Source organism: Gorilla gorilla, chromosome 2 (genome assembly GCF_029281585.2).
Source record: "Gorilla gorilla gorilla isolate KB3781 chromosome 2, NHGRI_mGorGor1-v2.1_pri, whole genome shotgun sequence".
NCBI lineage: Eukaryota > Metazoa > Chordata > Mammalia > Primates > Hominidae > Gorilla > Gorilla gorilla.
The window spans coordinates 65,783,596-65,809,920 of NC_086017.1; the positions used below are offsets into that span (position 1 = coordinate 65,783,596).

Sequence of the window (26,325 nt, forward strand, 5' to 3'; positions counted from 1 at the left end):
AGGAAGGCCCTAAGGCAGAGCCATGTAAATAAGACTTGAGGGGGTAGTAAACCAGCCAGTGGCTATCAGGGGAAGGGCATTTTAGGCAAAGGGAATTGCAAGTGCAAAAGCCCCAAGGTGGAAGGGCCTCCTGTGCGTTCAAGGAATAAGGAGGAGGCCACTGAGTAATTGGCCTAATAAGTAAAGTTAATGAATAAAGAAGAAACTATGAAGCCACTTATGTTGCACTTAAGAATGCAGAAAATAATAGCATATATTATCTGTGAATTCATAACATCTAGTAAAATTACAAAAATAGTCTACATTGATTAGGAATACACACATATGTCAAATAAGTATAAAAATTAGTATGGCCGGATGCACATTACATTTTGGAGAGGATTCTCTTTGAGAAAAATGGAGATACATGGAATCAGGATGGAGTAAAATATTTTATCTCCTTAAAAATGTCAAGCAAATATGAAAAAATTTTTTATTTATTAAGTAAAATTTAATTTGTATTGAGTGTTGGGTAAATGGATTTCATTACACTATTTTCTGTATTTTCCATTATGTTTGAAATATTTCATAATTGGTTTTAAAAAGGCACTAAACTAATAAATATTTCATCAACAATCAGCAACTGTTGTTTAAATGAGAAGATCTAGTTACACATACACACAGGCACACTAACACACACACACACACACACACACACACACACACACACCCCTCCAAGTGAGAAGGATATTGCTAACTGTCCAAAAACTCAACAGGCATCTGGGGGATGGGCTTCACTGAAAAGGACATCATCTCTCCCTGGAGGTAACAATCAACACATTTCATGCATAATATTATGTAAGATTTAATCCATATCTTGTTATCTTAATTCTATTTTAATAAAGGCATACATCAACATGAATTCTACTTGAACCCTTTAGTGCTTCTTTCTCTGCTTCTAATGCAATTTTAAAGAAGGATTTGAATGTAAAATTCATTCTAAATAATAGAGCACATGATTCTGCAAAACTGAAGAGGAAGTAGGGAGGTTAATAATGATAACAATGACAATAATTGTATGGCATTCTTTGGATGCTCAGTATTTGTCAGTCACTTTTCCAAATTCCTATCTTGTATTAGCTCATTGTTTTTTCCTACCAGCCCTATGAGGTTATCCCATTTGACCACAGAATAACAGAGGGGCAGAGTGAGTGACATGCCCAAGGTCACACAGCTAGAAAGTGATGACACTGGGCTTCAAACCTAGGGGGCTAAGTTTGATGGCAGAGACTGAATCATAACCACTCAGTTCTGGTGGGAATGCAGAAATCTCTGAGCACACCCTAAAACTTCTCTCACAATTTGCTGCTTATGTACTAAAGTAAAAACTGACTGTGAATGTGTTTGTGCAATTAGGCAATAAATTATTAACTACATGGTTCATATTTGCTTTAATTGATGGGATTAGAGGCTTCAATTGAATCAATGTGAACCTTAATTACCCACCAACATGAATTTAAAATCTGGCTGACTCTGGTAAATAAAAATATATCAATAAAACTGCACTCAAAATAGTTATGACCCTTTAAACTCTTATAAACACTATCATCCTTATTATGGTGTTGGTGTTTGAGGAAGAGGGGGCAGGGTCTGATCTAGCTCTGAGAATTGCCTCCTGATTCTCACTGAACTCCTCATTCATTTCTGTGAAGGCGGTATTCCCACATATATCAGTCCTACAGAGTTTTATCAGGCAAGGTTTGGAGATTGCTTCTCTACTGGGAATTCACAATATGACAGTTCAAAATTCTGTCATCGCAAACTGAACTATCAACCTGAATATGGTTTTTAAAAAATGAGATGCTGAGACAATGAATACAATGCAATGGCTTCTAAGATCATTAAAGCCAAAGTTGGAAAATGCAAATTATTTTATTTTATTTTGAGCCACAAAAATGAAAAAGAACTAGCATATAACTTTTCTAGTAGTTTTGTATTAATAGGAGATTTAAATATGAATGTAGTCCATATATGGAGAGTATTAATTCTTATAACTGAAAAATCATGTTTTCTAGGAATTATGTGCAATTGGGAACATCAAAAAAGTACTTAATGGGACATCTTAAAAACAAATTCATTGTTGGTTAATCAATTCTTTCAGATAATTTCTACTGTTAATATAACTAATAGTTTCCTAATTTAAGTGAAACTTTGTTAAATGGTATCAGACTCTCTCTACCTCTTTGTTCTTGCTAAATTCTAACGATTGTATAATATCAACCCAGAGATACTGCTTTGACCTACACATTAGCTCATACAGAGAAATGTATTCATTCAGAAGTCTTCCCAGACACACCTCCTCTAGTCACTTAGTCTTCAAACTAAATAAGTGGACTAGAACTTTCTAGCAACAATCTCAGAATACTTCTGACCCACATAGTTTCAAATCAGTTACTTTAAGTATATTAAAGCTTAATTTAAACTATTTTTATTACTGGAAGCAAGGTAAATTCATGCTCCCAGAGTGACGTTTCTAACAAAACCAACTCAAACTTTGCTTCACTAAAATATAGCCACCCAGGGGAAAAACATCATAAAGATAGTAATTATGGTGAGATAATCAAAGGCCTCCACACTGAAAAAAAAAAATTGTCCTAAAAATGTCACTTGTGGGTTTTGAGGCTTTGGAGCCTTGCAAGGGGCTTATTTTAAACAGAAATCCAGCGGAAGCAACACACTTTTGGTCTCTCTGTGTCTCCCCTCCTCTTTCTCTCACTCTTGGGAAGAAGAAAAGATGCCAGTAGAAAAACATCAAACAGCTCTTCTCCCCCTACCCTCTTCTTTCTTTGTCTTAATTTCTACAGTTGCTTCAAAACGTCCCCATTTTACTTAGAATCTTTTTCCTCTCAGATGTTCCTGGCTTGTAATTACAATCAAACAGAGATCCTACGTAACTGTCCTCAAGACCTTCCAGGTCCCCCACAGGGAAATTCCCAGCTGAAACTGCATCTGTCTTTTGCTCTTTAAAGAAACCAGCAGTAAGAATTAACTATAAAAGTTGACTCAATTTGAATGGACAGCTCTCAAAAAAAGGAAACACAATAAGCACATGAACAAGATGCTCAACATCACCAGATATTGGGGAGATGCAAATAAAACCACAGTGAGATGGCTGTTGTCAAAAAGTATTGGTGAGGATGTGGGGGAATTGGAGGCCTGTGCATTGCCGGTGAAAAAGCAAAATGGTGTAGCTACCGTGGAAAACAGTATGGCAGCTCCTCAAAATATTGGGAATGGAATTACCATACAGTCCATCAATTCCACTCTGGGTAGATGCCCAAAAGAATTAAAAGCAGGGACTTGAACAGATATGTATATATCACTGTTCATAGCAGCATGATTCACAATAGCCAGGAAGTAGAAACAACGCAAGTGTCTATTGAAGATGAATGAATAAACAAAATGTGATATATACATGCAATGGAAAATATTCCATTATTCATCCTTAAAAAGGAAAATTCTGACACATGCTACACACAGATGAACCCTGAAGACATCGAGTTAAGTGAAATAAACCAGACATAAAAAGAAAAATATTGTATGACTCGGCTCATTTGAGGTACTTAGAGTAATTAAATTCATAAAGCCAGAAAATAGAACACAGGTTGCCAGGGACCAGGGGTATAAGGTTATTGGTGAGTTACTGTTTAACAGATCTAGAGTTTCAGTTCTGGGATGGATGACAGTAATAGTTACACAACACTTTGAATGTATTTAAAGCCACTGGTAAAATGGTAAATTTTATGTTATATATATTTTGCCACAATAAAAAAAAGTTGGTTCAGAAGATATAATAGCAAACAAGGAATTATTTTCAATTTATTTATAAAAGCAATAGCTTTTATAAATCTGTCTCTTCGGTTGCAGCTCCAGGATAGGCTACAAATATAGGGATTCTGGGTTGTAGAGGCTCTCCTCTTAGTGACCTCAGATCAGAGTCTGGATTGTGGTAGACAGAATCACAACAATTCATGCCTTTAAATTTCTACTGCTTTAGGGAGAAGGCTCTAGTTTAAGACAAATGGATCTCATTTCTTCTGTGCACCAGCCCTGACAGACATCACTAATCGATTACAGCACTGCCTTGCACTGAGTCCCCTGGGACCTCATAATCTTTCCCAACATAGGGTTAAGGCAGCCACCAATTAATCAGAGCTGTCTCCCAAAATGAAATCTATTTGCTGTAGTGATCCAGGTGGCAATCTATTTATTTTAAGCCAAACTAAAATGTTACATATTAAAAATCTTATTATTAAGCTGGGGACACAAGATTATAGATGTAAGGGGACAGATTTGCCCTACTCTCTGTTCATGCCTTTTCAACTGTTTGGGATTCTGACACATACCATAGAAAAGCACCTTGGATCAAACAACACAAAAAATCAGAGAGGTAGAGATTCTAGTATATATAATATACTGGTAGAATTAAAGCTGTCCTTAGGAAAGTCCTCACTGTCTTCTAGAGCAGGGGTTGGCAAACTTTTTCTGCCAAGGGCCAGACAGTAAAATTTTGGCCTTTGTGGTCCATATGGCCCGTGTTGCAACTCCTCAATTCTTTCCTACGAAAACAGCTACAGACAAATGAATGGGCATGGCTGCATTCTAATGAAACTATGCATAAAAACAGGTGGCGAGAGGGATCCAGGTTTGGCCCGCAGACCATAGTTGGCCAACCAGTGTTCTAGATATTCTATCTTCAGTCCAGATCTCTGTAGGGGCCTTTTTACTCTTTCTTTTCACCTACCTTTAGATTTTTAAAGCCATTTCTAGCCCCACCTGAGCATCACCTTCCTCTCTCCGCAAAAATCCTGTGGACCCAGATATAGCTGCATGAAGACCTGGCACAGAAGGCAGAGCTCCAAGCAGAAGGTGGAGTGAGGCAGAAAGAAAGAATCCAAGAGCACAGAAATGTTGTGGGGAGAGGGAGCAGGGGGTGGAATGTAGAGTTAGAACTAAAAGCCAAGATCTAAGGCTTTCTCCTAGTGGGAACCTGAAAGATGGATCAGCAGAGTAGGGGAGTCACTCCTCAATTTCTACCCACCCACAGAAGCTGGATGCTTTAAAATATAGGATTCAAATCCATTCAAAATGAACCCTGTGTGGATATACTCTTGGATTCCATGTGTGAGCTTGATCTGACTAGGGGCCAGTTTGGTTATAGTATGCACTACCTTGCTAAGGACAGTACAGAGAATTATATCCTCACATCTCTCTGAAGACTGGTGCAAAGTAGGCTCAAAGCTTAAACAAGGTTATTTAATCTGTTGCCACTTCCAACAAACTGCTCAAACACAATTATATACAGCAGGGTAAGCATGGAGCAGGTTGAGCCAGAAGAAACAAAGAGCAGGATATGTTTGTATAGAGAATGGATCTATTTAGTGTTACCAGATCCTAAAGCCGGAGGCAGATTCTCGTGCAAAATGGGGATGAGAGTTAAGCCAGCGCAAGACAATGGAGGGCATTGAATGTCCCAATAAATACCTCAGAGTTATACCTTGCATTCAATGGCAGGGTTATTGAACATCTTAGGTAGGGCAGTTATGAGAAAGTATAGAGAGTAACTCAAAACAGAATCAGGGCTTGAGGCAGAGGGATTGGTCAGGAAGCCACTGCATAATCTAAGCAAGAGAAGATAAAGATCAGAACAAAGTCAGGGTATGAAAGGGATGAGGAGGAGGTTGCAGATTCAAGAATATTTAGAGGCTAAAATCAGCAGGACTCAGTGAGCAATTAGATGTGAGAACAGGGGTATGTTAGAGACAGAAAGGAACTAAGGGGAGCTCAGATTTCTGGCCTGGACAACTGGGCAGATGTCTGGGCCATGTCCCTGTGAAGCCAGACCAAGCCATACCCCAATATGATCTTCCAAATTACAGCGAGAACTATGCACCCAGCAAACAGGAAATCTGGAAAAAGTTCCAAGAAGAAAAGATTTAAAGACAAAACCAAGTTTGGAAATATCCTAGTAACAAGTACTGGAAATCATAATTACAGACGCATAAATAAAAGGCCAGCAGAGACAAAGGACCATATGATGCTACTATTAAAGCTGGCTTTACTGTACACGGTAGTATTTCTACTGTGTTTCGATGTTTTGCCTGTAAAATACACAAAGCTATAAAATGTATATCACATGTGTGTCTGTGTGTTTTACAACCAGGCCATGCCTTAGATGAACACCTTCTGTCCTGTAGTATTTCATTACACACAGCACTTTTAAACAATGAAGGGAACTTTAGCAAGTACATATTTCAAATGACCCACCCAGAAAAGAGATTTGAGTGGGTGGGCACCCATTTACTATTTAGGTTTATGAATTATTATTATTTCTACAACTTTTAAAATACTTTCAAGTTGTCTTAAATAGTGTATACATCATTAAATAGATGTCAAATGATTATGGGAAAATGACATGGAATTGTTGAAGATTTGAAGCACTACCAGTCATGGGTAACTAAATTCAAAAAGACATGTAGGATAGAAAAAGACAAAAATGAACAGCAAAACGTCCAGAAGCTTGGAAAAATATGTTCCCATGGAGTAAATTCAAGGTCTACATGCTGTGCCTAAATTCAAACCAAGACCTAGCATGCTGGCTTCTACATTCCACCTGCTGCCCTAACAGAGCTTGTTTTTTTTTTTTTTTAAACCTAAAAGATCGAAGTCCTACACCTTGAAGGACACACAAAGATTTTATATCATTTATCAAGGATTGAAATAAATAATATTCAGAAACAGGCTCCTGGTCTTCCAGTTTCACCTGTGAAATGTACCTATGTTCCATGGACTACAGAACAGTTGAACACAAGTAAGATCCGGGTTTGAATCTTGGGTCTGTCACTAGCAAACTGCATTCCGTGCAATAAGGCATCCTCTTTTACCACCTTCTGTCTCTACATCTGAAAAATTAGGAGGTGAACTCGAGCATCATGGCCCCTTCCTGCCAGGTCCTCCAGCCATGCAGCCCCTGGAGAGTCCTCCACAGCACTCCACAAGTTTTTCATTAATTTCCTATTTCAGGTCTCTGTGGCTGGAAGGCAAGTCTATGAAGATGGGGGTCATGTAATCTTGTTGACTTCAGAATACCCAATGCATAATACAGTTCCTGGCACTCAGGAGGAGCTCAATAAATATTTTTAAAGTAACTGCCTTCAAGTAACTTCCAAAGGCTTTTTTTATTCATTTGTTTTTATGCAGTTAGTTACTAGCAATGCCAGAAATAAAATTCAGATCCCTGATACTGCTCTGAGAGTGGAGGGCAAATTAGTTCTAAGTTGGACCCCTGTCCATTCTGTTTTTGCTATCAGATCGTTTGGGGACTTGCCTCATTAGAAGCTTTCCCAGTAACTGGTTGCTTGCCCATCTGAAGGTCCACATTCCTAAACTGTTCCCCAGAGCCTCCCGTTTCTTCCAAAAGGAAACATAAACCCTATTTAGGTTTGTCTTAGATTTTACATTAACAACCATAAAGAGACTGATCATGAAATGGCACATACTAGGAAAGTTGCAAAGGTAAGCAGAATCTCAGGGTAACTTCTCAAAATTAAGCCTTGTCCCACTCAACTCTTCTCCTTCCCTAAAAATCCCTAGGGAATGATCCACCCCACAAAGTTGCACCATCCTTTTGTTTTTTTGCTTTTTATGGCCGGGGGTGTTTGTACTTTTTACATTTTTATTTTCAATTTTTGTGGATACACAGATGTATATATTTATGGGGTATATGACATATTTTGATATAGGCACACAATGTGCAATAATCACATCAGGGTAAATGAGGTATCTATCACCTGAAGCATTTATCCTTTCTTTGTATTACAAATAATTCTATTCTATTCTTTTAGTTATTTTAAAACATACAATAAATTATTGTTGACTCTAGTCATCCTGTCGTGTTATCAAATACTAGATCTTATTCATTCTATCTAACTATATTTTTGTACCAGTTAACCATCCCCACTCCCCGACTCCAACCCCAGTACCCTTCCCAGCCTCTGGTAACCATCCTTCTACTCTCTATCTCCATGAGTTTCACTGTTTTAATTTTTTTTAGCTCCCACAAATAAGTGAGAACATGAGAAGTTGGTCTTTCTGTGCCTGGCTTATTTTACATCACATAACAACCTCTAGTTCCACCCTTGTTGTTGCAAATGACAGGATCTCATTCTGTGCTTTGGCTGAATGGTACTCTATTGTGTATATGTATCACATTTTCTTTATCCACTCATCTGTTGATAGACACTTAGGTTCCTTCCAAATCTTGGCTATTGTGAACAGTACTGCAGTAAACATAGTAGTGTAGATATCTCTTTGATATATGGATTTCCTTTCTTTTGGGTATATACCTAGCAGTAAGATTGCTGCATTGTATGGTAGTTCCATTTTTACTTTTTTAAGGAACCTCCAAACTGTTCTCCATAGTGGTTGTACTAATTTACACTCCTACCAACAGTGCATAAGTCTTCCCTTTTCTCCGCATCCTTCCCAGCATTTGTTATTGCCTGTCTTTTGGATAAAAGCCATTTTAGCCAGGATAAGATGATATCTCCTTGTAGTTTTGATTTGCCTTTCTCTGATGATCAATAATGTTGAGTACTTTTTTCATATACCTGTTTGCCATTTGTATGTCTTCTTTTGAGAAATGTCTATTCAGGTCTTTTGCCCATTTTTTAATTGAATTATTCAATTTTTTTCTTATAGAGTTGTTAGAGCTCCTTATATATTCTGGTTATCAATCCCTTTTCAGAGGGATAGTTTGCAAATATTTCCCATTCTGTAGGCTGTCTCTTCACTTTGTTGATTGTTTCCCTTGTGTGTAGAAGCTTTTTAACTTGATGTAATCCCACTTGTCCATTTTTATTTAGATGCCTGTGCTTGTGGGGTATTACTCAAGAAATCTTTGCCCAGTCCAATGTCCTGGAGAGTTTCCCCAGTGTTTTCTTTTAGGAGAGTCATAGTTTGAGAACTTAGATTTAAGTCTTTTCTACATTTTGATTTGATTTTTGTATATGGCAGAGACAGGGGGCTAGTTTCATTCTTCTGCATATGGATGTCCAGTTTTCCCAGCACCATTTGTTGAAGAGACTGTCCTTTCCCCAATGTATCGTTCTTGGCAACTTTGTTGAAAACGAGTTCACTGTAGATGTCTGGATCTATTTCCAGGTTCTCTATTCTGTTCTATTGGTCTATGTATCTCTTTTTATGCCAGAACCATACTGTTTTGGTTACTATCCACCATTGCTTTGATCCTGCCATGGGGAGTTAACCTCTCTGGTGGGGAGTACTCCCCATCTCCTTGACCAAGATCCCTCTTCCTCAGCCAGTAGAGAGAGGCTCCCAGTTTGAACCTTCTCTCAATTTTTCTATCTACTGATTGCTGGGTCCCCTCCCCTAAGCCACAGGGATTGGGAAAATAGCTGTGACTCCTTCAGAGGAGGAGCTCCAGAAGAGTGTAAACAGAGAGCTCCCCCTAAAACTTCCTGCTCAGCACTGCCATCCTGATGTCCACTGTCTCTGAGTCTCCAGAAGAGACTCCCTCACAATGGCAGAAGTAAGGGGCTCTGAGCCAGCCACACCCCTCACAGGTACTGCCCTGCCCTCCTCAATTTCTCCAAGCAGCTTCCTCTTACCTGCTAGCCCTGGCTGAGTTCAAGTTTTATATATTTTTTTCTCTTGACTTTTGATCTTCCTTGCATGCCCACTTTTATTTCATTCCTGTTCCTCCAATGGGAAAAATGTGAAGCTTGCTTTCAAATAAGGAAAGAAAAAAGTGGACAAAGCTAAGTTATAATATATAGGGATAGGCAAATGGATAATAAAAATTACAAAGGAAGGTGATATAATTTGTATTTGTGTCCCCACCCAAATCACGTGTCTGACTGTAATCCCCAATGTTGAAGGAAGGGCCTAGTGGGAAGGGACTGGATCATGGGAACGGACTTCCCCCTTGCTGTTCTTGTGATAATGAGTTCTCAGGAGATCTGCTTGTTTAAAAGTGTGTAGCACTGTCCCCTTCGCTCTCTTCCTCCTGTTGCAGCCATATAAGAAGACATGCCTGCATTCCCTTCCCCTTCTGCCACGATTGAAGATTTCTTGAGGCCTCCTCAGCCATGCTTCCTGTACAGCCTGTGGAACTGTGAGGCAATTAAACTTCTTTTCTTTATAAATTACCCAGTCTTGGCTGGACACCATGGCTCATGCCTGTAATCCAGCACTTTGGAAGGCTAAGGCATGTAGATCACTTGAGGTCAGGAATTCGAGACCAGCCTGGCCAACATGGTGAAACCCAATCTCAACAAAAAATATAAAAATTAGCCAGGCATAGTGGTGGGCACCTGTAATCCCAGCCACTTGGGAGGCTGAGGCAGGAGAATTGCTTGACCCTGGGAGGCAGAGGATGCAGTGAGCTGAGATGGCACCACTGCACTCCAGCCTGGGTGACAGAGTGAGACTCCATCTCAAATAAATAAATAAATAAATAAATAAATAAATAAATAAATAAATAACCCAGTCTCAGGTAGTTTTTTACAGCAATGCAAGAACAGACTAATACAGAAAGTAAGGCAGAGATTACCACAGAAGTCAGGAGAGTGGTTATTCTTGAAATCAAAACAGCATGGTACTGGTACCAAAATAGAGATATAGATCAATGGAACAGAACAGAGGCCTCAGAAATAACACCACACATCTACAACCATCTGATCTTTGACAAACCTGATAAAAACAAGCAATGGGGAAAGGAGTCCCTATTTAATAAATGGTGTTGGGAAAACAGGCTAGCCATATGCAGAAAACTGAAACTGGACCCCTTCCTTACACCTTATAAAAAAATTAGCTCAAGATGGATTAAAGACTTAAACGTAAGACCTAAAACCATAAAAACCCTAGAAGAAAACCTTGGCAATACTATTCAGGACATACGCATGGGCAAAGGCTTCATGACTAAAACACCAAAAGCAATGGCGACAAAAGCCAAAATTGACAAATGGGATCTAATTAAACTAAAGAGCTTTTGCACAGCAAAAGAAACTAACATCACAGTGAACAGGCAACCTACAGAATGGGAGAAAATTTTTGCAATCTATCCATCTGACAAAGGGCTAATATCCAGAATCTACAAAGAACTTAAATAAATTTACAAGAAAAAAAACAACCCCAACAAAATGTGTGTGAAGGATACGAACAGACACTTCTCAAAAGAAGACATTTATGTGGCCAACAAGCATATTAAAAAATGCTTATCATCACTGGTCATTAGAGAAATGCAAATCAAAACCACAATGAGATAACATCTCATGCCAGTTAGAATGGCGATCATTAAAAAGTCAGGAAACAACAGATGCTGGAGAGGACATGGAGAAATAGGAACGCTTTTACACTGTTGGTGAGAGTGTAAATTAGTTCAACCATTGTGGAAGACAGTGTGGCAATTCCTCAAGGATCTAGAACCTGAAATAACATTTGACCCAGCAATCCCATTACTGGGTGTATACCCAAAGGATTATAAATCATTCCACTATAAAGACACTTGCACACGTATGTTTATTCCAGCACTGTTCACAATAGCAAAGACTTGGAACCAACCCAAATGCCCATCAGTGATAGACTGGATAAAGAAAACATGGCACATATACACTATGGAATACTATGTAGCCATAAAAAAGGATGAGTTCATGTCCTTTGCAGGGACATGGATGAAGCTGGAAACCATCATTCTCAGCAAACTAACACAGGAACAGAAAACCAAACACCACATGTTCTCATTCATAAATGCAAATTGAACAATGAGAACACATAGACACAGGGAGGGGAACATCACACACTGGGGCCTGTCAGGGTGTGGGGGGCTAGGGGAGGGATAGCATTAGGAAAAATACTTAATGTAGATGATGGGTTGATGGGTGCAGCAAACCAGCATGGCACATGTATGCCTATGTAATAAACCCGCATGTTCTGCACATGTATCCCAGAACTTAAAGTATAATTTAAAAAAAAAAAGAAAGGAGGAAGTGGGGTGGTTTGAGCAAGACCTCTTGGAGAGTTTCTGGGGTAACTAAAAAGTTCTAGGTCCTTACATGAGTGTTGGCTCAAAGGTGTTCATCTTATAAAAATCATTTGCTGTGCATGTGCTTAAGCTGTTTTCTGCATTTGTACTGTACTTAAAATTTTTACTTCTTTTTTCAACTCTCATCATCTTGGATTCTATAACTTAACTACGGAATAACGATCAACTGGATTTGTGTAGAATTTGTTCTGTAAATAGAGAAACTAACAAGTCTCTTCCCATGTTTTCATAAGTTCTCATTGCTGCAATAAATATTTCATATCCAACTTCCATTTGCCTGTCTCTATTCATGAATCAAAGCAGATCTGCTTGAAGACAGACAGTATGTCTAAGTAAGGAAAGCTAGGCTAGAGAAAAGCTTCCATGATGGATAATCTAGGGTCTAAAAGGTCTGAGTAGTCACTAAAAATATAATGCCTCTTTCCTTTTATGTCTGTTAAAGTATTTTAAAGAATTTCTATGTACAGAGAAGAACTTTAAAGCAGATGAAGGCAATAATGATGTTATTATTATGACATCTATTGCTATTGCATGCCTGAGGCTAAGTATTTAATGCACTTCATCAAATTTAATCTTTATAACAACCCTAAGAGATGGATATCATGTTTTGTTAGTAATTCTGCCTGGTTCATACTGTTATTCCTCCAACAGGCTGTGCTCGTTCTCACCTCTGGACCTTTGTACATGCTGTTTCCTTTACCTGAAATGCACTGCCCCCAAATATTTGCATGGCTGGCTTCTGCTCTGACTTCAGATCTTAGCTTGAATACTGCACACTCCTCATTTCACAATCATCCTTCTTTTCCTTTCTGGTACCCCTTAAAATATATTCCCAATACATTCACCACTCATAAAAGCAAGTGTCCAATGGGATTCTTTATTCCTTGACAGAACTATAGTAAAATCTTCCAAAAGTAAGAGATGACTCTGATGACTGAGCCATCCTGGAATTTTTTTTCAGCGAATACTCAGCTAGAATGAGGCAAACTATCTTGAGATACTTACCTTTTAACAAGGAGCCATGAAAAAAAGAAGGCAATTAATACATAGGTCTGGCCAGCAAAAATGGTCTTGTTAATTACTTTGAAGAATAAAGAAAGCACTGGGTGTGGTAGCTCATGCCTGTAATCGCAACACTTTCGGAGGCCAAGGTGGGTGGATCACTTGAGGTCAGGAGTTTGAGACCAGCCTAGCCAACAAGGTGAAACCTTGCCTCTACTAAAACTACAAAAATTAACTAGGCATGGTGGTGAGTGCCTGTAATGCCACCTACTCGAGAGGCTGAGGCAGGAGAATAGCTTGAACCTGGGAGGTGGAGGCTGCAGTGAGTAGAGATCGCGCCACTGCACTCCAACCTGGGTGAAAGAGCAAGACTTTGTCTCAAAAAAAAAAAAAAAAACAGAGAGAATAAAGAAAGTAACCATGCCCAATCTCAAATGCCAACCTTTGGGCTTAGAAGTGAGAAAGCCTACCCCCTGTGCAAAAATGAAACCAAAGAAAAGAATCTTAAATTCTCATTGAAACAGCTGTACATGGGTTTTGGTAAGTCAAGTTTTAATTGCAAAATTTAAGCAACAATAAAGATAGCAAACACAATTCTTCAGCCATGAGAAGAAAGAATAACGATACCTGTATGCACTTAAACCAACAGGGAAGTATACAGTGTTTCTAAAATTTATTTCATGGCTAAAATTTGTGTTTAGCTTGGTTTTGTGGCTGCCTTTGCAGCCTATATGTGCAGGGCTTTATAAATACTCTTCACGGATCCTGCCTCCCCATAGCATCAATCAAATCAACCAAGTAGCCGTCAAAGTCCGTTTGGAGAGCTCTATGTGGCTCAAACCAACTGCAGGCAAACCGCGTGGCCACAGGAGCCGTGCCATTTCCTCCTCAGTCACCTCACTCATGTGGCCTCCGGACTGGAGACGGTGTCCAGCCTCTCGATTTACGGGAACCCTTTGCCCACCTCCAGTGCGTGGGTATGCAAGGCCATATTTAGCTCAACCTACGCATAGTTCACTTTACCCAACCAGGTGAAGCCAGACACCAAGTGAGCACAAAGAAGAAAGGGCTTTCTGTCTCAAGTATCTGTCTGTGTGAAGTCAGTGGCCACTTTGGTGCCTATGTGTCAAATTCTTTGGGTTTTTAATTTAGAGGTGGAAAATACAGCCATCTAACTCTAGCAAGCAAAATTAAGGAGGCCATGATGTTTCATGGCAAGAAAATAAAACCATTTGAAAATGGATATGCATATGTGTATATATATCTATATACACGCATATATACCATATGTGCATGTGTGCTCAATGAGGGTATGGCTAGCTGCCAAACATTAAGAAAAGTTCTAAAAATTTATGATGCCGGGAAAAAGTATACAAAGACATAAATCTTGCATTTTTCTCCCAATCAGTGCAAAAGTATCAGAACAGGCATGCAAATCTTCAATACAGTTTAACCCTAGGAGTTTCGATTTAAAACGCATCAGAATATGACTGAATATTTGGTCAATGCTAGGTGTAGTAATGATAATGATGACAACAGTAATTGTGACTGTCATTTCCAGAGTACACTCCCATGCATAAAGAACTGTGACAATGACTTTACATTGAGAGGTCACTGATTCATACAAACTGATGAGGTAGCTAGTCTTCTTATCCCCATTTTAAAGATAAGAAAACTGAGGCATAGCAAGAGTAAGCAATCTCAAAATCACACAGCTGTGAAGTGCTAGAAGAAGGAATGGATTCCAGGCCTACGTAACTCTAGACTGAAGAATGAAAAGAGATGGCCACTGATATGCAGCCTCCCTTCTAAAATGGGGAATGGAAAAGAAACAACATCCAGATCTAGACAAAGAAAAAAAATTGGGAAGAACTCAGGAAATTTCTGGATAATTTAGGCCTTTAAGGAATCAACATCATCCACAATGTCTACATAATTTTGGCAATATGAAGTTTTTTTGTGATTACAAATGACTTTGAATTTTCTGCAGTATAGAAGGAGCCATTTGAAAAGTTCAAAACCCAATCAGTATATTATTTATATGATGCTTAAAAATTAGCTTGCTTCATTTCAAATAAAAAAATCATGCGGTCTGGGGGAAAAAAAGATAAGGTTACAAAACATGCCAGACTGTTCCCATCTCTGTGCACATAATCCCCATTCTAAGCAGTGACCTTGGAGGCTGTGACCTACTCCAAAGATGTAGCCTTTACTCCATGACATTTTGGGAAACAGCTTTGGAACCATCTTCAGAGTTAGGCACAGTACCCTGCCAGAAGCATAACTTTATAGCCACATGTTTTTTAGAACCAAGTCTGGAGAATAAGGTTGCTGATCAAAATAGGAAATGCTGGGTTTTAGGTAAGAACATGTGATTACAAAAGAGTAAGATATCTTGCATGGCTTTCAAGGTGGCCAGAGGAGTTCCAGAAAGCTTTTGAGTAATAGTCGCCATGCTGGGAAGTGAATATGAGTTCCACGGGGTGATAGCTGAGAAGGAAAACATTCATTTGAAGTGTGAGTGCCAAAAACTAGACTATTGAAGATGGTGGCTGTGACGTAGTCCTAGTGCTTACACAGGTTTAGTGTTCCCTGCATGGAGCCCGGCACACAGCAGGTGACCACTGTGCATTTGCTGAATAGCTCAATTACTCCATCCATCTGTCAATTAGACAATGAACAAACTCTTGGCTAGTGAGAAAATTCCTTGCTCACATAATTGCTATTGGTCAAGATCTAAACACTCAGAAAAAGTATGGCTTCACTTAGAGAACCAAAATATGAAGAAAAAGTTGCTCTGAGAACCTGCCGGCTCATTTTGCCACCTTTCTGAAAATTTTTCCAGTCTGCAGGCCATGTGCCCTACATGTGTGCATACAGGGTGCCTGCCACACAAGGCCATTGCTCTGAGGACAGGGTGGAAATTAGGTTTCCTCTGGCCCCTTTGTTACGTTGCCCTCCCCACTCTCCAGACAGCCATTCCAAGCAGCTTCTAATGAGGAAGGTGCCCTCTGCAACTTCAAGGAGAAATGAAAAACAGCTAGGGTAGCTCAACAATAATGCACATCTTCAAATGCCAACAAGAATGCCTCTTGCAGAAAATCTCTGTTCAAACAAACTTCATGACAAAATCTAGATAGTGCATTCTTTATTCATGGTTAGCCTATCTGATTATTCAGTTATTCATGCATCTCATTTTATGAATAATTAATAGTAATTATCTTATTACCTATCAGGCACTGAAAAGACACAGGTCCTCACTTTGAAGGAGGTCTCCATTGAGTCTCAGGCAGAACACACACTCCTGCTCTCTCCCGAGCCCCCTGCATGGGCTGATTGGCGTTGGCACTCTTCTCTTCCCTCACAGATACAGCCTCAGTCCTTCTCTCCTGCATGCTGAGAAGCCACTACCAATCCTCAGAGCTGCTATGGAAGCTTATTTGCAACTCTGCTCACTTATAATAACTCATGTATTCAGTTAGTCAAAAAGTATTTATTGAATGTCTACCATGGGCCAACTCTGTTTTGGATACGTAAGATAGTCCTACATTCTAGGAGGAGGGATGATGGACAAAGTGCCTATGCGCTCATGGGAAAGACAGATAAGTATACAAATAATTGTACATTATTATTTTAGGCTGTGATATAAGTGATGAAGAAAAATAAAGACAGAAACATAAAGAAAGACAAGAACTATTAATTAGAAAGAGCATTCAGAGAAAGCCTGTCTGAGAAAATGACATGGCAGCAGAAACCTACATGAAATGAAGAAGTAACTCACACACATACCTGAAGAAAGAACCTTCTAGCCAAGGGACCAGCTTGTTCCAAGAGCAGGGAGGGTTTGGAGACTGGAGTGCTGGAGCAGTCAGTGAGGGAAACAATGGGAGGACAACAGGGGGTCCCAAAGAGAGCCAGGGCCAATGGCACACGGTGCTATAGGCTATGGTAAGTAAGGTCTTTACAGCGCCCTCACCAGTGTAAATGCTGAAAAACAACATGACATCATCAGCATCCTAGCAACATCATCATGGCATCAACCTGCATTTACTCTGTGCTGGATGCTGTTTTCTAAATGACCACACAACACCAGGAGGCAAGTACTACCATCACCCGAAACTTAACAAACTTGTTGCACAACACACAGCTAGTAAGTGACAGCATCGGGAGTCAACACAGAAGCCAATGATCTTAACCCGCGTGGTAAAAACATCCCTTAGAAAAGCAATTACAGGCCGGGCACAGTGGCTCACGCCTGTAATTCCAGCATTTTGGGAGGCCAAGTGGGGCAGATCACTTGACGTCAGGAGTTTGAGACCAGCCTGGCCAACATGGTGAAACCTTGTCTCTACTAAAAATACAAAAATTAGCCAGTTAGTAGATGAGCCAGGCTCAGGCCTCTAATCCCAGCTACTTGGGAGTCTGAGACAGGCGAATCACTTGAACCTGGGAGGCGGAGGTTGCAGTGAGCCAAGATCACACTACTGCACTCTAGCCTGGATGACAGAGTGAGACTCCGTCTCAAAAACAAAACAAAAGAAAAAAGCAATTACAGCCCGGCCTGGTAAAGAGATAAAAAACATTCACACCTACTCAAAACCTGTAAAACAAGCTAATGATCTGTGAGTAGATGGCTGTGGCTTTGTGCAAGACTCCAGCTACTGGGTCACACATGGGTTCCTAAGGTACTGGGGTCAAACCTCTCAGAGGGGAAGACAAGGTGCAGGGAAGGCTGCACCAGATGACGGAAAAGCACCTCCAGGGGGGTCACTGACTGTTAGGCAGAGGAGGCTTGTGAAGAGTTCAGGTGACATTGTTCCATGAAATACAAGAGTAAAAAAAAGCACATGTTGTGTAATAAATGATTTTGAATGTAACTTAATTGATAATATAAATGTCATAAGTAGACATCTTGATTATTTTATCTATATCTCTGTAAGTTTCTATATTGAAACTTGAAAATTTCTCCTTGAGAAATAGTAGATGAGTTTGTATTCAGGGTGGCTTATGTTTGGGTACATGAGATTATATTTACTGACTCATAAATGATGGGAAGAAGGGGTCATCAGAGCCAGGGATAGAGGCCTAGCTCTTAGCCTAGAAACACATGCAGGGAGCCCCAGCAATGCTGCAGGAGCTGACTTGGGTGGAAAAACTCAAGCTGCCTTTACTTAGAAGGTTCATGTTTTAAACTTGTAGTGCTGCTTAGTCCAATCTACCAAAAAGCCCTACACCCACATTTCCTAGTATGTCTTATGATTAGGTCTTCATGGTTCTGTCTGTTCATTAGACAGGGCATGAGAGAGAAGCAAGAACCCAGCCTCGAAAAGCCAAGAGGTTCTTTCAGACCCCAACATGATGGCTGTGGAATGAATGAATAGATTAAAACTTTCATTTCAGAAGCATTTAAAATATAGAGCTATGTCCTTATTTTTATATGGGAAACAATAAGCTTTGAGAATTAAAAACATTACAGAAAAGAATGTCCTTGCCCAACTGCCATATATCTCCCAGACTTCATAGCTAACTATGATCTCATTCTAACTACTACCCTGGTCTCAACCACTGGACTCTAACGTACATGTGGTAATTCCTGTGAAGTGAAACTTTATTCTGGTGAACCAAGCAACAGTCAAGAACGACCTTAATCTCTCATTTCCACTAGGAGGAAAATAACCTTGCAAGATGAGTAAAAGGTAAAGCCGTCATTAAGTCAGGTTAAGAGAGGTGCAGTTCATTCAGAAATCACAGGCCCATGTCTGAACAGACCCAGGCACCTAGGAGATGTACACTCAAGGTTATATTGTTTAACAGTTAACATTTTTAAATGTGCGGTTTTCTAATTTCTTATAAGGATCCTTTCACAGCAAAAAAAGTACAACCAAAATAAAAACAAGTCTGCTGGTAATGACACAGGGACGCTCTGTGCTTCATTTTCAACCCATATAATTGACTTTGACAGCATAACATGAGCCTAGAGCACTATATTCCATGTTGCCTTAGCAGAAAAAAAGGTAAAATTGCATCCAAGTTACAATTAACAATGGATACTTAAAAATTTCAATTTTATATTTTAAACCTGGAAATATTTCCACACCTTCCCCCAAAACAGTCATCAATTTTTTAAAAAAAAATTTATCAGATTTGGATTTGGAGTATAGCATAATGTGAGCTTGTAATTAGAAATCAATGTGGATTCTGGGATCAAGAAATAATAGATGAAAATATTACTGTACCTTTCATAAACATTTTTCAATTTGCTTCATATCAGCTTTCTTAATGAGGTACAATTTTTTAAAAGTACATTAGGATTAGAATTTTCTTGGTTAATCATTATAACAGAGCTGTTTTTCAACAAAGTGGCAGGGGCAATCCAGGTGAATTTTGATTCAGCAAAGACAATATTATGCTTAATAAAGTATCACCGCAGAATTTGACCAATCTCAAACTCTAATCCAAGAAGTAATTGCATATGTCAGTTATCATCACTAAGAATTGCCTAAATCGGCATTTGCCCAAGTTCCATAAAATGCTAATACTTTGCAATGTTAATAAATGCTCTAGTGGGAAAGAAAAGGGCTCCCTTTGTCAAGTGATTCAGAGAAATTCTGGATTGAAGAATATCAAACATTTCTTTTGACTGCAGGACTTCTCAGAGCCTTTAACATGTTAATATGCACAGTATTCTTAACCTAAAAGAATATGTATTATTTTCCAGAGGCATTTGACAAATGAAACCCCTTTTCCTTATAGTATTCCATAGAACCATCACTCTGATAAACATGTTTTGTAAAATGTGAATCTAGATTATATCAACCCTCTTTTAGTCAAATTAGTCTCTATTCTATTTTCCCACAGCTCACTATGACCTGCACAATTAGGAGAAAAATAGCCCCTGCTGACATAGTGGCTTATTAAAACAATAATCTACTTCACAAACAATTACATTTTAAAGCCACATAGTTCCTTCCCTTGAGAAATGTCTGTAAGCCAGGTGGCTCCATTCTGAGAAGTTCCTGCACTGTGTATCTTGTGTCCAGACTGTCAGAGTTCTAATCCATCTTGCACCAAAAAAGTAACAATTGGTGGATGTATTATTATAACTGATTGCTCTAAAGAAAACAAAATGTGTTAGTGCACACTATGAAATTCTCAAAATGGCAGACCCTGCACTCCAGATGGAAAACAGAGAGAGTTCTTAGAGTGACTTAGATTTAAAGCCAGGTATTCTATATTACCAGGATGGTGCCAAGAAGACTCACTTCCCCAGATTCCCAACGGGAGGACATCCCTGCTCCTGACCTGCATGTTCTATTTTGGCAGCAGCCTCACTAGTTGGCCCATGAGCCTCCCCGCCTTGGAAGGTGCTTTTAAATCACCGCATATATGCACCCTTCGATTAGTCCCCAGACCCCAGGATTTCAGAGTTGAAAGGGCCTTACTTCAATACAAGCCCGTCTTTTGTAGATGAGAAAACTGAGGCTTAGAGAAAAAAAAAAAAATCACTTGAGCCTAGACTAAAACCCAGATCCCCTCACTTCCTGCTTGATACATTCGTCTCTCACCAACTCAGAAGCTCAGGGCCCCACGGATGACCTGAGGTCCAAAAGGCCTTCCAGAAGCTTCTGTTCTAGCGCACAAGAGCCAGGAGTCCAGCTGCAGCCACAACTTCATTGTTACCTCTTTCAAATGCTCTTCTGTCTCAGAGCACGCAGCAGCCCAGTAATGCATGTTCTGGTTTACTTTCAGAAGCTACTGCAAATCAAATGCTGGGGGGAGGACATCTTTAGTCAGAAGAAAAGATCTTGAGATATTCAAATGTAAGGAATTTTGTCTTACTTGTTGTTACATCTCAGTAGGTTGCACAGTGCCTAGCACACAAAAGAGTCCTCAAAAAACATCGCTGGGAATGCTTGATGAACTGAAGGCAGAGCCTTATACACATTTAAGAAGCATTTAAGTCTAACTCACTACTTAAAATAAAGCTTAATCCCTTTCCATAAAATCCATGCAAAACCCCGTTACCCAAGTTTATGCCACCTAATTTTTCTATGTTTTTGGAGGGGCCTGACCAGCATCTTCACTGTTGATACAGTTACTGTGCCCAATAAAAGGCATGCAAAGAAGCAGTTCCACTCAAGAGAAAGAAAGGTGTCCAGTTTATGATTGAGACCTGAGAAACAGCATCGGCTCTTTCTCTTGCTTAACATCACTAAGTCTCAATCTTCTCATCTGTAAAATGGTTTCAAAGATAGTAACATCTTCATTAGTTTGTTGGGACAATTAAACAATTCATTGTGTGTACACAGCAACTTGGCCAACTATGATTGCTTTTTTTAATGGCTGCTAATATTGAAAAGAATTATTAAGCTGGGTGGGTAAGACTTGTCTTGGGATCAGTTGCGTGTACCTGTAGATGCACTGCCCTGATGCCCCTTCAGGACCAAGACACTCAGTCTCCAAGTGCCAGGGATGTGCTTTCCCTGAGAGCTGCCTTGTCTAAGATTACACCCTTCTCCTGGCATTGCCCACCTCTATTGACTCAATTAGAGTCAACAGCCCTCCAAATGGCTATCTCAGCTCCAGAGCAACTGATAGGGACTGCTACGGCCTTTGCTGCAACTACATTACAGTTTGACTTTTCCCTGTGCCTAATCCCGCTTCCCTCCCTTTCTGAGAGTACCCTCAATAAACTTCTTGCATGTTCATCTCAGAGTCTCAATTTCCCAGGGAACACAACTGAAAACATTTTCCTTGGCCTAACTCATTGTTCAATAAAAAGCAGCTATTATTCTTTTGGTTGAATTTTCTAAAATATCCACACTTGTTTTCCATCACAAGATACTTCCTGACTCTCTTTATGGGTGACATTCTTTCATGGATGGAGAAAAATGCTAAAGATATAAATAACTTAAACTAATTTTTATTTATTATCTAAAGAGTCCTAAACTCTGTAGTCTGTTCTCACAGTAATTATCTCCACCACCGATTTACTACTTCTTTAGTTACCCTAGTTTTAAAGACATAAGAGAGGCACAGGAAATGATAGAATATCCTGTTATAAAATATACATAAAGCTTAGTTTATTCACAATAACTAACTAATTTTATATAATTTTAGATGCTCAATCTAATACCCAATGCTGAGGGGCACAAGCCTTAGGTATAAGCTTGAAGATTTTAACCATTCAAATCCTACCAAAGGTAGTCTTACCTTATGGGACCAGTGGGTTGCACAAATGGCACTGGGCAAGGATGCAGAAGGCTTGGGATCTGGTCTCCCCTCTGCCAATAACTCCCTCTAGGATCGTGGGCAGGTCATTTGTCTTTGCTGGGCCCTACTTCCTTCATTGGCAAAACAAGGAGCTTGTATTAAATGAAGTCTAAGGTCCTTTCTAGTAAGAAAAACTTATGATTGCTCAAACCTTGTAGGGCTTTTTCCAGGCAACATAAATAAGATGTAGAGGGAAAGTGTAATAGCAGAGAAGAAATTAAAAGTGTCATGAATTCAAGTTACCAACTTCCCAAATGTGTATTGCAGGACAGACGATTAAGTGAACAGGAACTGATTTAATAGTTGTATTTTCCTTTTGCAAGATTTCCATCTAAATCATTGCCTATGTCATTGATTGTCATTTCCCTAATCTGGAGTGTTTGAATATATAGTTTGGCAATGCTTTGGACAAGCCATAAGTCAAAGTTAACATTTTTAGAAGTTAACCATGCCCAGGTCTCTGCCTTGGGCAGTGATGTGCTGAAATACCAGCATCTATTTGAGCTATTGGAAAGAGGTTATTGATGTCAGCGTGTCATGCACTGTAATTTGCAGGTGCCCCCCTGACTAACCTCTGGTAGCGATAACTCAGGGTAAACCTGAGGTAATTATCCTGGCCAGGGAGAGCTGGTTTAACTAGACTGGCCCTTTTGATGCATGTTGAACACGATTGCACCCTAGGGATTACACAAGTCCTGTGTGTGAGTTATTACATAAATTCTACCTTGGAAAAAGTAAGAAGGTATGCTGTCAGAATTTTTTTCTTCTCCCAGTCCTTTTGCTTTCAATGTATGGGTTCTTCAGTAATGCCTTCACCGTATTTACTTTGAAAATGATACTGCACGTGTTATGGAGTGAAATAGAATAGAAGATATAGATGCTCCCAAACACACACCTCAGAGGTCTCCCTTCCCAGTGGCTTTTGAAGCATGATTCTGGTTCCGAGTCTTTTGCCTGAGGAAGCGTTTTTTTTTTTCAGTGTACGAAAGCTGAGGCTTGGTCTAATCTTCACAGGAAGAACTCTCAAGCTTTTGGTACCTCCTTAAGGCTTTATCTTCAATGAGACTCACGACTGCAGACCAGTCACTGAACAATTGTCTGACTCTCAGTTTCCTCATCTATAAAATAAAGATAGATAAACTGGTCCTACCAATCCTCAAGGCCAGAAAAAGGATCCAGCATGAAGATCACCCCACGAAAGCATTTTAGAAAGCACACAGGACTCTGGCTTAGATGGGCTTGTTTTATTATTGACTAAACGAATCATCAGCAGTGGTTTTAGTGAACATACAAAAATGGGGTCTCCAGTTTATAGTCCAAGCTTCACCTCAAAATAAGCCCATAGATCAGAGTCAGGGGTAAACAAAGGCAAGACAGACTCTACAAGCCCAGCCCTCCTCTCTCTCTAGAACTGAGCACAGCATTTCTTTTAGGAAAGGATCCACGTCTGCTTCTAGTTTTCACTGGAGCTCACAAAAGGATGACACTTATTGATTTTCCCTTATTGATTTCTATTTCAGGGACCAAAAGCCACAAAATAGGATAACGTCTAAAAAATAGTGTGAGTTTGCTTAGAAAGCCCCCTCAAAATAAATAAGAGATGACTATACCATTCAAGCAAGATTTCTTTTTCCAAAACCCCCACCCCATGGCTTGTCATTTCAAACTCTACCCCCATAATAACAATGATTACATTTGAGAAATATGTTGCATTTCATTCAGCAGGATCTTCAGCCTTTGGCAAACAAACATTCACTTTGCCAAGGACTGCTGAAGAGCCACTAATGGAGTGAAACCTGAAAACCCTTTGGAAAAGAATAATGAACCCCACTCTGTCTTCAGGAGGTAATTTAGTAGGTAGCTTAGGCAACACTTGATTAAGAGTAAACCTCCCTTTTCCATAGAAATACATTGTGTTTGTACAGAAAGGCTATATGAAGTGGAGGATTAGGTCAGAAATCCACAGGAAAAAGCAGAAGATGTTTCTCAGAAGAAATATGCAAGTTACTGCACATTTGGAAAAACAAGTCATACTTTAGTGGGAGGAAAGAAGAAAAACTCCACATATAACTGTTTTATTTACACGATTGCACTTGGCTTCTTGGAACATTTCTAACAAATAGTTAGTTCCCAAATACATTGCACAGGATGTCTTGTTGCCCCTGACAGTCTATGAGTTACTACAAAGAGTAATGATTTTAACTCAAGGCTACCTAAAACTGATTGTCAAATAAGATTTTCTGAGACTGCCTACAGGGGCCTGCTATAGCAAAAGTCGTTTTTTTGGCTCGTGGAGGATTATAATGTGAAAGAAAAACAAATGTCAAAATAAATCCCCAAGGAAAGAAAGCACTTCTGTGCTGACCCTCAGTCCTACTCGTCAACATTCCTTGTCCTCTGTAGACTAACAAATACTTGAGTATTTCTCTTCATCTGAAACCATGAACAGAGTCTGAAAAAATTAGATGAGGGTCAGTTCACATTTCAACAATGTGATAGGATTTATCCATAACTTAATGGAACTTCCCAATCTCTACCCATCAAGGTAGAAAACTGCAAAACAAATAAATAAAACACTTCACAGCATTAAAAACAAATCATGATGTTAAATTCTAATAAAAATTTAAACAAATGTGGATTCTCTTTTAAACCTGGGTTAGGATGACCTTTCTCATCTTTTCCATATGTTGAAAATGATGGCTGAAATGAAGCCTCCCTAAATCACTCTACACCATGCCTACCAAACAGCCATGGAAAACTAGGAACTAAATAAACTCATTTTGACAATGATGGATCTCTTAACTCTGCTGGTCAGGTTTCTTCTAATGGCAGTACTTAGGTAAGTGTACCATAACACATGAACATAGATCACATTTAAAGTAACAATTTTAAGCTCACGGAATTGAAAAAGAAATGAATGTAACTTAGTGGCTTGGAGAGATGAACATTTAGATATGAAGCTTAAAAAATTGCTGCTTAAGATATACACGTCCTTCCGCAAAGAAACAACTTAGCAAACCTTGGGAACTCCATAATGAACTATATGTTTTGCTGAAAGCTATGCATTTTTGAGGTTTATGTTGTTTGTTACACTTCCTCTGTTAGCTGATTCCAACTCTAATTGGAGGAGGAAAGTAAAGGAAGTCCCCTTCGAAAAAAGATATTGGCTGTACAGGGTTGCACAAATTAAAAAATAAAATTGCCTTTCTAGCTTTTTTTTAGAATTCTATTAAAAGGACAAGAATAAATGAGAACATTCATTTGCTTTTTAAAATGATCACACTTGGGTTTAACCACGGGCAGAGAAGAAACTTTACGGTTCCCTGGGAACCTATAATTTGGAAACGGAAGCACACAAGAACAGACTTTAGTTTTCAGGCAATAAATTGAAGAGAATTCTGCAGACATATAACAGAAAAGGAGCATAAAACATTGGCTTGTGCATTTTTTAGAAAGTTAGTTTATTAACTCGATAAGCTACAGACAGAAAAATGCAGCCAAAATCTACAAGGATATCCACTGGGGTTTCAAATTGGTATATTTACTCAGCGAGAAATAGCTAGAGCTTTAAAAAGAAAAAAATAAATAAAAATAAAAAAATAAAAAAAAAGGCATCCCATTCTGGAAATGACGATTTAGTGTGAATCTCTGGAAAGACACCTTGTTGAAAAACCTCCATGTGGGCTCTGATGGGACACACAGAAGCCCAAAGCTCCAAGGTCAGACATAAATATCATGCCCAATAATCTGTGTTCTGGGAAAAGCTCTACAGAATTATACAAGAAAATCACGATCTTTCACATCCACCTTTCACACACAATTCAACATTAACTTGAAGAATGTTTTAATTTTCCTCCTTATTGCCCAAAATGTTTTTTTAATGCTTTATTGGGAATTTCCATTTACTGGTGTGTGTTCTATATCTGTATTACTCATCAGTGTAAAAT

At 39.2% G+C, this 26,325-nt stretch overlaps 1 protein-coding gene across 6 annotated transcripts in view; it reads right to left on the reverse strand.

The window, feature by feature from the left end:
* ERC2 (ELKS/RAB6-interacting/CAST family member 2) overlaps window positions 1-26,325 on the reverse strand; it is a 971,230-nt gene that overhangs the window by 418,769 nt on the left and 526,136 nt on the right. The window lies entirely within an intron of this gene.